The sequence below is a fragment of the Bombus huntii genome, chromosome 17, assembly GCF_024542735.1.
Source record: "Bombus huntii isolate Logan2020A chromosome 17, iyBomHunt1.1, whole genome shotgun sequence".
Taxonomy (NCBI): Eukaryota; Metazoa; Arthropoda; class Insecta; order Hymenoptera; family Apidae; genus Bombus; species Bombus huntii.
This window is the reverse complement of record NC_066254.1, coordinates 2,940,617-2,952,127: the sequence shown is the minus strand read 5'-3', so window position 1 is coordinate 2,952,127 and position 11,511 is coordinate 2,940,617. Positions and strand designations below refer to the sequence as shown.

General features: G+C 37.7%; 1 long non-coding RNA gene across 1 annotated transcript; it reads left to right on the top strand.

Annotated features, from left to right (window-relative positions):
- Positions 1 to 1,208: 1,208 nt before the first annotated feature.
- LOC126874954 (uncharacterized) lies at positions 1,209 to 11,436 on the top strand. Its single transcript, XR_007693137.1, has 4 exons — positions 1,209 to 8,381; positions 8,464 to 8,566; positions 8,691 to 8,888; positions 9,480 to 11,436. It is a non-coding gene; the product is annotated as an uncharacterized LOC126874954 (long non-coding RNA).
- The last annotated feature ends 75 nt before the right edge of the window (positions 11,437 to 11,511 follow it).

Sequence of the window (11,511 nt, the reverse complement as noted above, 5' to 3'; positions counted from 1 at the left end):
AAAGGACCCATGCGTGTTACAATTACTCGTGTATAGAATTTATTTCTGCTCGCATCATTGCAGCTGAAATTCTTGATTGTAAGGAAGTTTGTTATCTCTACCTTTTGTCTTCTTTTTAGGAAGCTGTGTGTTAGCCTTTTGTGCCAGGAACACTTTTACGACAAGATCCGATCTCGTTAGAGTGAATTTTCTTGAAATCAGGATTTTCGTTTGGAAGAGAAAGAAATTGCAAGTATTTCTAAACTCAAAACTCATCTTGTCTTTTGTCATCTTTCTATTGGCAAGAACAATACGACAGGAATGATCTTCATATTACTATGAAATTTTGTCGTCGTAACAGAAATACGTTCAAGGTACACCATGTCTAACCCATTAGAAGATAATCTTAGTGATGTAACGAATAACTAGAGAGCAATTGATTGATTATATAAGCATCGTCCAATCAAGTATGCGTTAGTTATATAATATTAACGATGAAGTCCATAATGGAACTATATCAAATAATTTGGGATTTGAACATTCAATCATATTATCGCTCTAATTTGTATTATATTATGTACTTATATTGTATACTGTACTATTGTATACATACTCATCAGACACAGAGTATGTGTGGCTGTTATAATGTAGAATTAAGCTATGACTGTTTCATCTCGTTTTACGCATGACGAGTATACTGCTGATAACAAAAAATATTGCCATTTTCATATCTTCATGGCGAGTATACTTGTGAAAACAGCTAACTGGTTAAACACCTATACTCGTCTCGATGCAGTGTAAGAAGTACAACTTTCTTTTTGTTGTAACGTTCGAACCTCTTTCAAGGTCTTCTCTTTTAAAAACACGCCCAAAAAGATCAGCTGAATCGCTGTATTAAAGCTCCTTTTCTATGGTCTTTACCGAAATCGCTAATGAAATATCACGTTAACGCAAAACGTTGGCCCTTAAATTGGCGTTGAGTTGAATTAGCGTGTAAAAATAAATTCAATGATTTATAATTGAAATTGCAGAAAACTTGCCCGATGCATTGGCCCACGGATGCTCAGCATGCAGCGAGAAGCAGAAAGAAATAGCGGACAAGCTTTCTCAATATCTGATCGACAATAGAGAGGAAGAATGGAGTCTTCTGGAGGCTAAGTACGACCCGTCAGGAGCTTACAGACAACGTTACCTTCAGAACCAATTCAAAGAAAAAGCTGTGGACTAAATTAGCCTCGTAATTCAATGGCATCGATTATCTTCGCTTCATTCTTGTTCATGTTAAATCTACTTGGTATACACGTAATGATGCACTGCAATGATTTGCTAGAAATGCTTACAGAACATCCACTGATCGGTATGGATTGTATGATAAAAACATCTTAAAACAATGAATTACGTATTTTACAAATCTGCACATTCCTTCGAAGAGAAATCATCAAGGGCCTTTCTATAATTGTAATTACAACCAATTAAAGTTATCTGAAAAATACATCAAAGTGTTGATTTTCTAGTCTAATAGAAAGACGTATACGAAACTTGAAAATTGTTTCCTTTCGATTTTCTTGTTTGAAAAATACTTTAGCCTTTAAATTATTTGTTACAGGCTCCGTTTAAAACTTGAAAATATTTCCAATCTTTCAATGGAAACATACCTTCGCCTAGATTTACTACAGAGAACTACATATTTAAAGTTTGAAAGTTATTCATCTCAGTTTGAAAAATACTTTTTAAAGTATAAGTTTAATACTTGAAAATTGTCCACCTCAAATGCTTCAAGTGAGAAGATAGTTTCAGAATCTGTAAAAAAATCTGCTTCAGACCTTGAAACATATTCGACTGAAATTTGTTGATTATAAGAAAATTAAGATACCTGACGTCCTAAATGTTTAATTTCCAGAACAGAAGATTGTTCGACTGAAATTCCTTCAATATCAAAAGAAATTAAATTCGTGTCTAATTCTCTGTCACAAAAACTGTATTACAAATAATTTCAACCACAGAATTACCGAAAAACTATTTGTGCACGAGTCAACATTTAGGATTCATCTAATCTGCATGCTATTAGCGAAAATGATCTGTTGCGTCTCGCTCGAACACAATAATTAATTCGAGACTAATTAAACGGTGATTAATGAGCCTGCGACTAATCTATCAACTTCGAATAGAGACAGGCCTGAATTCGCTTTCAGCTAAAAGTGGAATCAGATTTAATAACTGGAGCGCCGAGGAAGAATCCTCGATTATCCTTCGAAGTCGATTACTCATGGTGATCCTTGACACGGAACGTCTTTTTGCATGAAACAATCGACCATTAAGAGTCAGTCGCGACCTATGGCGTTAAACGTCATGCAAGAAATTGCAGTTGCGTTACATCGTTCGACGAATTATTTGCTGTGATATAGACGTTGGTTGGTTTGGACATTTAAGCCGTCGATTATAATTAGATAGAAACGACGTGACCGAACTGCAATTTGCGACCAATTGCACGCCTGTCATGATAACAAAAACAGTTAATTGAATTGCATCTCTTGTATCTCTTGTATCATGGCTTTATCAGCCATTGGAACACGAATGCAAGAAAATTATTTTCTTGGTGATGGTATCGCTTTAGGAATCGTGCAGTTTCTTTGGGAAAATTTATTTCTTAGTCTTTAAAAGCTTAATTGTTATACAAGGATTTTTATTTGAAGAAAAATCGTGAAAAATGTATTACGAATTACAAATTTTTCGGGCTTGCTTTGGTCCTTCATCCTCGAGTTCTGTTCGATTTCTGTGCAACAGGAAAATGTTAACACGTTCGGGTAAAACGAGATCAAGGCGAGAATAAAAAATAAGAGGAATATTAAAAGTAAGCATATTTTATATCGAAGAAATTCCTTTACTGTGTAATTTTGCACACTTCTCTTCTAATTTTGTATACTTCTATGTATTTCACATAATACAAAATAATATTCATAAGTTATGGGAAAAATAATGATCTCCTCCCCTCGTTATATATTTACGTATTTGTATATTCTACATAGGCCAACACAATATTCATAAATTATTGGAAGAACGATCTCTACATTCTCCATTACACTCTCCATTACAACACTCATATATTATACAAAAAAGTCTCTATTTTCCCCATTACACATTTACATACTTCTATAATTCAAATAAGGATATAAGAAAAGAGATTATTTTTATTTTCCCCACTGCGTATTTGCATATTTCTATATTCCGTACAATCCAAAGCACATGCCAAATTACAAATAAAATTATCTTATCGAAAACGTTCTTTCCTCCGTAGACCTCCAATATCAAGACACGTAAGTCGAAGCAACTTCCTTGCGCTACTGTTTACCCTGTGTTTCTCTCTCTCTCTCTCTCTCTCTCTCTCTCTGTCCCGCAAGTGAGAGAAAAGGAAAAATGAGAACGCTGCATAATCTTGTGCTACATTTTGTGGTTTAAAGTTACCAAAAATATCCCGTATCCGGACACTCCAGCAGGCTGTAAAGTGTAAGACCCCGTCTCCACGTGGGTGGTCGGATCTCCCTAGGACTCACAATCCTTTGCTGCTTTCCTAGAAATTCGAGATTTCCAAAGGGAGCAAAGAAAAAAGAAAAAGTTGGGAAGCTGAAGGGAAGAGAAAAAAAAAATTAGTGGAGCGGGGCGGGGGAAGGAGGGGGAGAAGACAAAAAGGAACGAGTGTATAACAGGCGCGTGACTAGAAACAAAGAACTTAAAGAGAAAAAGGAAAGAAGAAGAAGAAGTAGAAGAGAAGAAGAAGAAGAAAAAGGGTGTCGTGTACACACTGGAAATTGCGTTCACGATACAGTCAATGGTGGATCGCGTGTAGGTTAAAGTTAATGGCCCCGCAGTGGCTGTCCAATGGACAGGAGAACGCGTTTTCAGTGAAAGCGCCGACTTTTATGAACTCTTCGGGACACTTTATTGCCGGCTTTGGCTTTTTTAGATGCACGATACCTGAATTCCACATAGATAGACCCGTCACCGTGAAACGTCTTTGAGGTAATAAAAAGGATTATGGGCTGGCCGAATGCCGGGAACCGCCGTGAAACTATTAAGCCGGCATAAATCATGTTTCGTGAACGCGTCTAATCCATAAGCCTAAAAAGATAAAGTCTCGTCGAGCAACTGCCCCGAAGAAGATACGTCGATTCCGTTAGCGATCGAACCCGATGATGAATCAAACGTTTCGCTCGTAGGTTTTTAAAGGATGAGAGTGGCGTTGTGTGGGATAAAGATCGACAGGTTAGGATACGACAACTAACCTTAAAAGACGCGGTCAAACAATGCACGTAAAAATGTACATTCGTCGTTATTTCTTTCGTTCATCTAACTTTATGTAGACTCTCGCATTAACAGAAATTGAGAAATTGATTGATCAGATTAATTTTCATGAAGTTAGATGAACGAAAGAAATAACGATGAACGTGGAATTTTTCTTTAAATTTTCAAACGAAAAATATTTTTGGCCTGTAAGATACGACAATAGCGGATGACTTGACTTGCGTAATTTCACCTATTCGAATTAAGCATTCCTTCTAGTAAAATAATCATGGAATTGGTATTAAAATTTCGCTGTCGTATAACGAATATTAATAGGATGAAATTTAATTTTCGTAACGAGGAGAGTCGAAAAACAAGTCGTACGAGAAGACCGCGTTGGTCATTAATAGAACCTAGCTGGTTGAAAAGAGGAGTCTGAAAAAGGACAAGCAGTTTCGGTCTGAAAGGTCGCAAAAAAATTTTTCGCACTAGAATTCCAAGAAAACGGTCATATATCAAAGGTGGAACTGAAACAATAATTACGTTGCTGCTGTAATATTTTAACAAAAATTTGAAACACAGTAGAATCTAGGCGAACGTTTCATCGATACGTTTCGTGGAAATAATAATTCTCAATGATGGAAGAGTACATCTTTTATTACCTGACCATTTCTTACATTCTTTATTATTACGAGAAAGATATTTCATATTGCGGAATATCGAATTGGAGTTAATATTACAGCGGAAAACAGCACAGCTATATGCACTTAGTGACAAAAGTTAGGGAGCATAATGAATGGAAAATTACTGTATGTTTTTCATCTTCCAAGATACATTAGCTGGTATATTGTATTAAAAATACAATAAAGACATAACAGTCCATATATGGACGTACAATAAGTTCCAATGTTAAATATTTAAAACGAATACAAAATTGTGAAATTTGGCGATCCTGGTCCTCTAACTAATAATGGAAACTATAGACAGATTCGTGTATGATAAATATAAACATACAATCTATTTTTCGAATTTTAGTAATTTTAGTAATTAATTTATTCATGCCGTGAGGTGAAATAGGTTAAGGGTCACCGCTGTTCTTTTTTTTATTATTTAATTTGTACTTTACATTCGGATTTGTACATATGGACATTCGGTAAATTTTTCTAGCTTCACCGCTATGTTACCAACTTATTGCTCATCTCGTTTTGCGTCGGCATGTTCCATATTTCCAATTCCATTTTACGATATTAAAGAGCATCGAACGGCGGCCATGCGTTTCGATGTAAATCGTACTCGACGCTGTCACCGCATTCGATAGGTAGACGGCCGACGAACAAGCATCGTTACTCCGTTAAAGTAGCTTCTGGCTATCATTATCTCTTCTCGAGAGTCAATCTGACGCAGCAATATAGGAAGCTGGCCTTTAAGAAAGCGCACACGTGTTGGGTTGAAGACAGGTAGCCAACTTCGAATGTTCCCACACGTGGTTTTAGTCACGTCCATAATTAATGCGTGACACGGTACAACTGAATACACAAAATCGTTCGTTTTATCTGAAGAACCGAGGAATCGTAAAGTACGTTTCTTCGACAGCCATTTATGTCCCCTTGTGTCTGTCTAGTCTGTGTAGCTGTGTCGCGCAACAGCTCCACTCTGTTAATTTAACCGTGGAGCGATATGGATTTTCTAACGTTTCCATCGAACAGAAACGAGTTTATTCGACGTTGCTGATAGATAAGATAGAAGAGTGGAATTTTCAAACGGCACGCTTATCCCAATTTATCAGTGAGGTAATCGTTCATTGATTTAATTCGTAGTAGCATTCGGCGGTTGTATCGAGAAGCTGATTTCCTCGAATAGGTTAGGATATCTAGGATATCTAAATAGAATATCTAAATTTTGTAAATATATTTTACAAGTATAGGACAATTGAATCTACTGCAATTGATTACTTCTGGCAAAAAAAAAGAAAAAAGATGAAAATGTGACTTATCATATCATTACAGACACCAATAGATTTCGCATAAAAGTTAACTCTACTTGTAAACAATTCGAAGAAAAGATTGGCTATTGTGGACCAACGATCAACAAAAATCTTTCTTCTCTACTGTCTACGAAGACATTTGGCATATTATTATTCTGGGGATTTGTGAATAATCATCTCCATTCAGATGCCATTGCGGACTGACAATGCGCATATATATATTCGTACACATGCGTAGTGACAGTCAAGTTTTTTTTATGCCACACTGCTGGAATTTTACCGAATGTCCAGCTGGACAAATTGTAAAGTACAAATTAAATAATAAAAAAAAACTACTGGAACTTTAGTGTCGAATTTTCATTTAATTTCGAATTTCTTCGTTCCTAATACACCATGAAGCGTTCTAAGCTTGCAGTTATTCCATCTTCCGTATGTAGCTTTCTAGTGCTGTTTTATATCTACTGCTTTTATATATTTTTAATTTATTGTCCGTACAAGAGGAAGGTTAAATGTTTTTTTTTATTTTAATTTCTGCTTTACAGTTTGTCCAGCAGGGCATTTGGTAAATTTGTCTAACTAGGTTAAATGTGTGGCTGATTAGCCAGTACATTTTAATGTCTAGATATTCCACAAGAGTAAGAACAAAATGTAATTTTTATATTTCTCTGCTGCGATCTCTTTGTATCTTCAAATTTATAAGAAGAATATAATTATTGTAACAGCATCTTAAATCTTATCGGTGATTTTCCAGTCTAACTGGCAACAACTTGTTTAAACGTTTCAGCATATTTAACGAGAGTTGTTTATTATTGAAACGAAGGTACTCGCGATTATGCGAATTCAAAGGCATCGAATAAACCTCGCCACGGGTCGTTCGTATATTATGCATTATGTACGTATCCCAACAACGATCAGCAACGTGACAAACGTCGTGAAAGCAGGCGAAGCGAGGAAATCCGACGAGGACCGGTGGAATTCAACAAAACGGGTCGGTAACACGCGAACCCCATAAAGCAGTATGAGGCATGACTTTACGACCCTTGCAATCTCACTTTCTTTCCCTGTTTCGCGCGTGAACATGGGCAACAAGCGACACCGCGATCGACATTATTAGGTTAGAAACTAAGTAGTGCCAACCCAATAAGAAAATCGAGCTCAATGCGACACCGGTGCAATTCGTCAGCTTTGTACGAAGTGTTATAGGGAATTAATGTTATAGTTTTTACCAACTTCAGTAATTTTCAGCAATAAAACTACACGCAGAGATACGCTTTCAAAGAAGCAAACTGCTCGCCACACAAAACTTCGTCCATTTAATCGTCCCAAAAAAAGAAAAGAAAAGACATCGCTACAAAGTGGAATTTTGTAGATAAGATTTCAGTCTTCTCTCGATCGGCTCTCCGCTCGGAAAAAAAACTGACACGAGATCATTAGACTGCACAATGTACGCTACACGAAGGCTTAATTTACGCGTTCTCGTTCACCAAACGATCCCTTCTCCCGGTAATTGTTATCGTTGTTCCATTAAATTACGATAATTGGCGTAGATACGGTGATCCTGGCGAGGGTTCGCGCGCGTTACGCGTTCACTTTCGCGGACTGTCACGTGGCTAAGCTATATACGCGTTTCTCGCGCTGCAACCGGCCGGCTATCGTGGTTATTAAGGAAACAGACGAAGGAACGAAACGAAGGAAGAGGCGCGTTGGGTGGTCCCGCCCCGCTGTTTATGGGGCACTGCATCTGCTGGCCCCGTATAACCCTCTACCGTCGACCTGTGTGGTCCCACCTTACGTCCGACTTTACATTCGATTCACTACTTGCTAATGGTAGTTGCATTAGCATTAGGTGACCGGCTGCGTCTTGGTATTATAACCGGCACCGCGTTCACCGGCCTCGGTTCTTGCGTGATTTTTCAACCGCGATATTGGCCCTCGTTCCTTTTCGCTATGAATCTGTTCGTTAACCAGTAGGCTGCTTTTTCGACGAGTTTACTCGTCACGAAAAAACGCCAGTACTTACCAACTCGTCATGTTACAGTTTGCTATTTAAATAACAATTTAAGTGAAAAGTAAAATACATTCGTAAGCTTAGGAATATTTGAAGGCCAAGACGAAATGAAAGGGACAAATAAGAAAAATTGTATGTAACGTGAACAATGCGATACATTTTAGGTACACGATTTTCAAACAGGTTTTTTTTATTTTTTATTTGTATTTTACAGTTTGCCCAGCTGAACATTTGGTACATTTTTCTTAATTGATAATTAACATGTGGATGGCTACTCCCAGCAGGATACCATCTTCGAGTTTTATTTCTTTAGTGAGGTTAGCTTTTTTTTTTTTTTTTTTTGATTTAGTTGTTTACATTCACAATTTGTCCGATTTGGAGGTTAGTGGAGTGTTTTTTCAAACAGGTCGCAACAGGTGGTTAACTCTTCGATTCTTGCAGATTCCACGATTTTCCACTCGTTCTACGGGCTGCTCACAGGATACAGGAAAATGTTTGGAAGAAAAGTGAAATGGTTTGGAATATGCAAATGTATGTTGCTTTCATCAAAAAGGGAAAAGTTTAAGAAAGCTTGTTCAATGATGTTTCTACTTTCACATTTAACGACGTTAAATGATAAATCCATTCAACAACGATCAGGTAAAAATTAAATGATAATTTAATTACAGTGTATCATGTAGACAACGCTGTAAGTATCACCAAAAACGTCAAGTTTTCTGATAGATTTTCGAAATTTTATTTGTTGATGCGTCAGAAAATTTTCTACTTTTTGCATTGATATGTTGCAATTATGAACAAACAAAAAGTTGAAAATATAGAAAACCGAATGTGCCATTGGTTCAAATTTGCAGACACTGCAAGCAACAATCCTGTTTGTCCCCACGCGACATGTACAAAAACAAAAGATACACTTTTTCCCATATGTTCTTTTTATCTTTATTACAAAAATATAGTTTATAATGTGGCGAGTAAGAATTGTTATTAAATTGGTGATATTCAGCGTGCGTGTGTTGCAACATGTGTATCGCATATGGCACTTGCATTCTCTTACATTTACCAAATGTCCAGCTGGACAAATTGTAAAGTACAAATTAAATAATAATAATAATAAAACATTCTGTTATACAGTAAAATTAGTAATTATTTACAAATGCAAAATTTCTCTTAAATTCTGTACCACGGTGTGTCCCTATAAAAAAAAATAAGATTTTTCAATTTTTCCATTTACAGTGTCGTTTACAAGGAATCTTCAGTTTACAAACTACGTATTGGCTTGGCAACTAAGTGATTGCGGATTTTGTCATTGGATGGTATTGACATGCTTCTTTGCAAATAACACGACGGCACATAATTTCCAACGGTACCGAGAAACTTGGTCGTGCAGCAACGACCTTAGTTTCACTTTTACCGCACCATTGCCTCTCTCACTCTCGTAGCTTAAACGATGTGCAGCCTACACGGTGCACAGTCATCCGAAATTCTCGTGGGCAAAAACCCGAATGAAGAAAAAGTGAGAGAAAAAAGGCATTTTTCCAGCAGACCAATTCCAATATCGCGTACGATATGGTTTGTCGAGACTGAACGATGCACGTGGTCGTTCGTGGTCGTCGCCGCCTGCAGGGTGAAAAATACTTGTGCGGCCGAGCGTGCCACGTAAGTAAGTACTCGATCGGTCTGGCCCGAGAAGGCATCGATCTCGCCATTGATCGATCGATCCGGAGGTCTCGGATAAGATGCTGTCGTCGTCCTGGTCTCGACCTGCTCGTCGTTCAACACAGGGTGGACCACACGCGTTGTGTCGCCTCTCTGACCTTCTCTCCGTCTCTCCTTCGCTGCCTCTGCTCTTGGCTCGCTCCGTTCTCTTCTTTCTCTCCTTTCTCTAGCTCTCCTTTCTCTAGCTCCCCTCTGATTCACCGCTCCACTCTCACTTCGATTCTCCTCTCTCCTATCGTTGCTCTCTTTCCTGCCTTTCGCTCGCTACCATCATCCATCGTGAGTCCTTTTTCTTCTGGTTCAACGATCGTGCACGCGCGCGTCTTGCTCGAAAGGTGGAAGGTGAAAAAAGCGCAGGCTGAAATAGAGGAAGGACGAATAAAACGCTGCATATTACGTGCAAGCGACCTGAATTTACAGAATCTTTTTTTCTTTGCAGTTTCGTTCGAGACTCGGGAAGAAGAGTTGCGAGGAGCGGCCTCTGTTATTTTATTCGCACTCCGATTGCGATTTTTCCCGAATTTCGTTTACACGTCGTCTGGTGAAGTAGACCTTGGAAGTTGTAAGAAGAATCGAGTCGTTTGGTCGAATTTTCGAGCGGTTATTCTATTTTAAAGGGCGCTGGAACACTTTGGTGAGTCGCTGTAGGGTAACCTAACCTAACATGGAACAGCTGATCTGAGAAACATCGTAAATAGAGCAACATGCTTTCCTTGCGGCGAGAATAACGCGACGTTAACACGCGACAAAATTAATAGACGCTCGTACGTTGATTGTTAACTATGGAAAAGTTGAAGGGTCCTAGAGTAACAGAAAATGTGAAATGCTGCGAGTTTAAGAAACGCTACACTTAGGTTATGTAACACCTGCTATGCAACACCTAGGAAATTTGTAAAGAAATCTCAGGAAACTTTGCTTCTTCTATGAAAAATGGATATTTATATAAATAAAGAAGGAACAGATATGTTGCAATTTTTAGCTTGTATTATATCACATTCATTTTCTTTGTTTCCTACAGGTTTCCTACACCACGAACCTGCAGCACATTCTTCATGATCCCAACGAAAACAGCGAATACATCGCACCTATTTTTCACTATTATTCCGTCTATTGTAATCCTCACTATGGAATGAATATAATCCTCTACCATCATCATCAGTGGCAGCATCATTGACATGTTGCATGTTGCGTACACTCAACGTGCTCCTTCATATTCGGCACGTAGGTATTTTGACAGAAAAATAATAATAATACTAGAAAGAAAATAAACTAAAATAAGAATATAATAAATTTCCCTTGGATGCTGGGAATAAACAAATGCGTTTAATGACAAGTTGTACAAAAGTGGTATTTTTTAAGGTTTCTTCGCTGAGAAGTCGCCATTCAACTCACCTCTCAAAAACTTGTATCCAAACTCGGTCATCAACTGCATCCGACAGATCTCCAAATAAAATTCAAACGTGGATATTTTTTAACTGGAAGGAAATAAAATTGTTGAGTAAACACGATGAAACTCTGTTTTCTCGAAAACGAAGCCTCAAATGGAAAA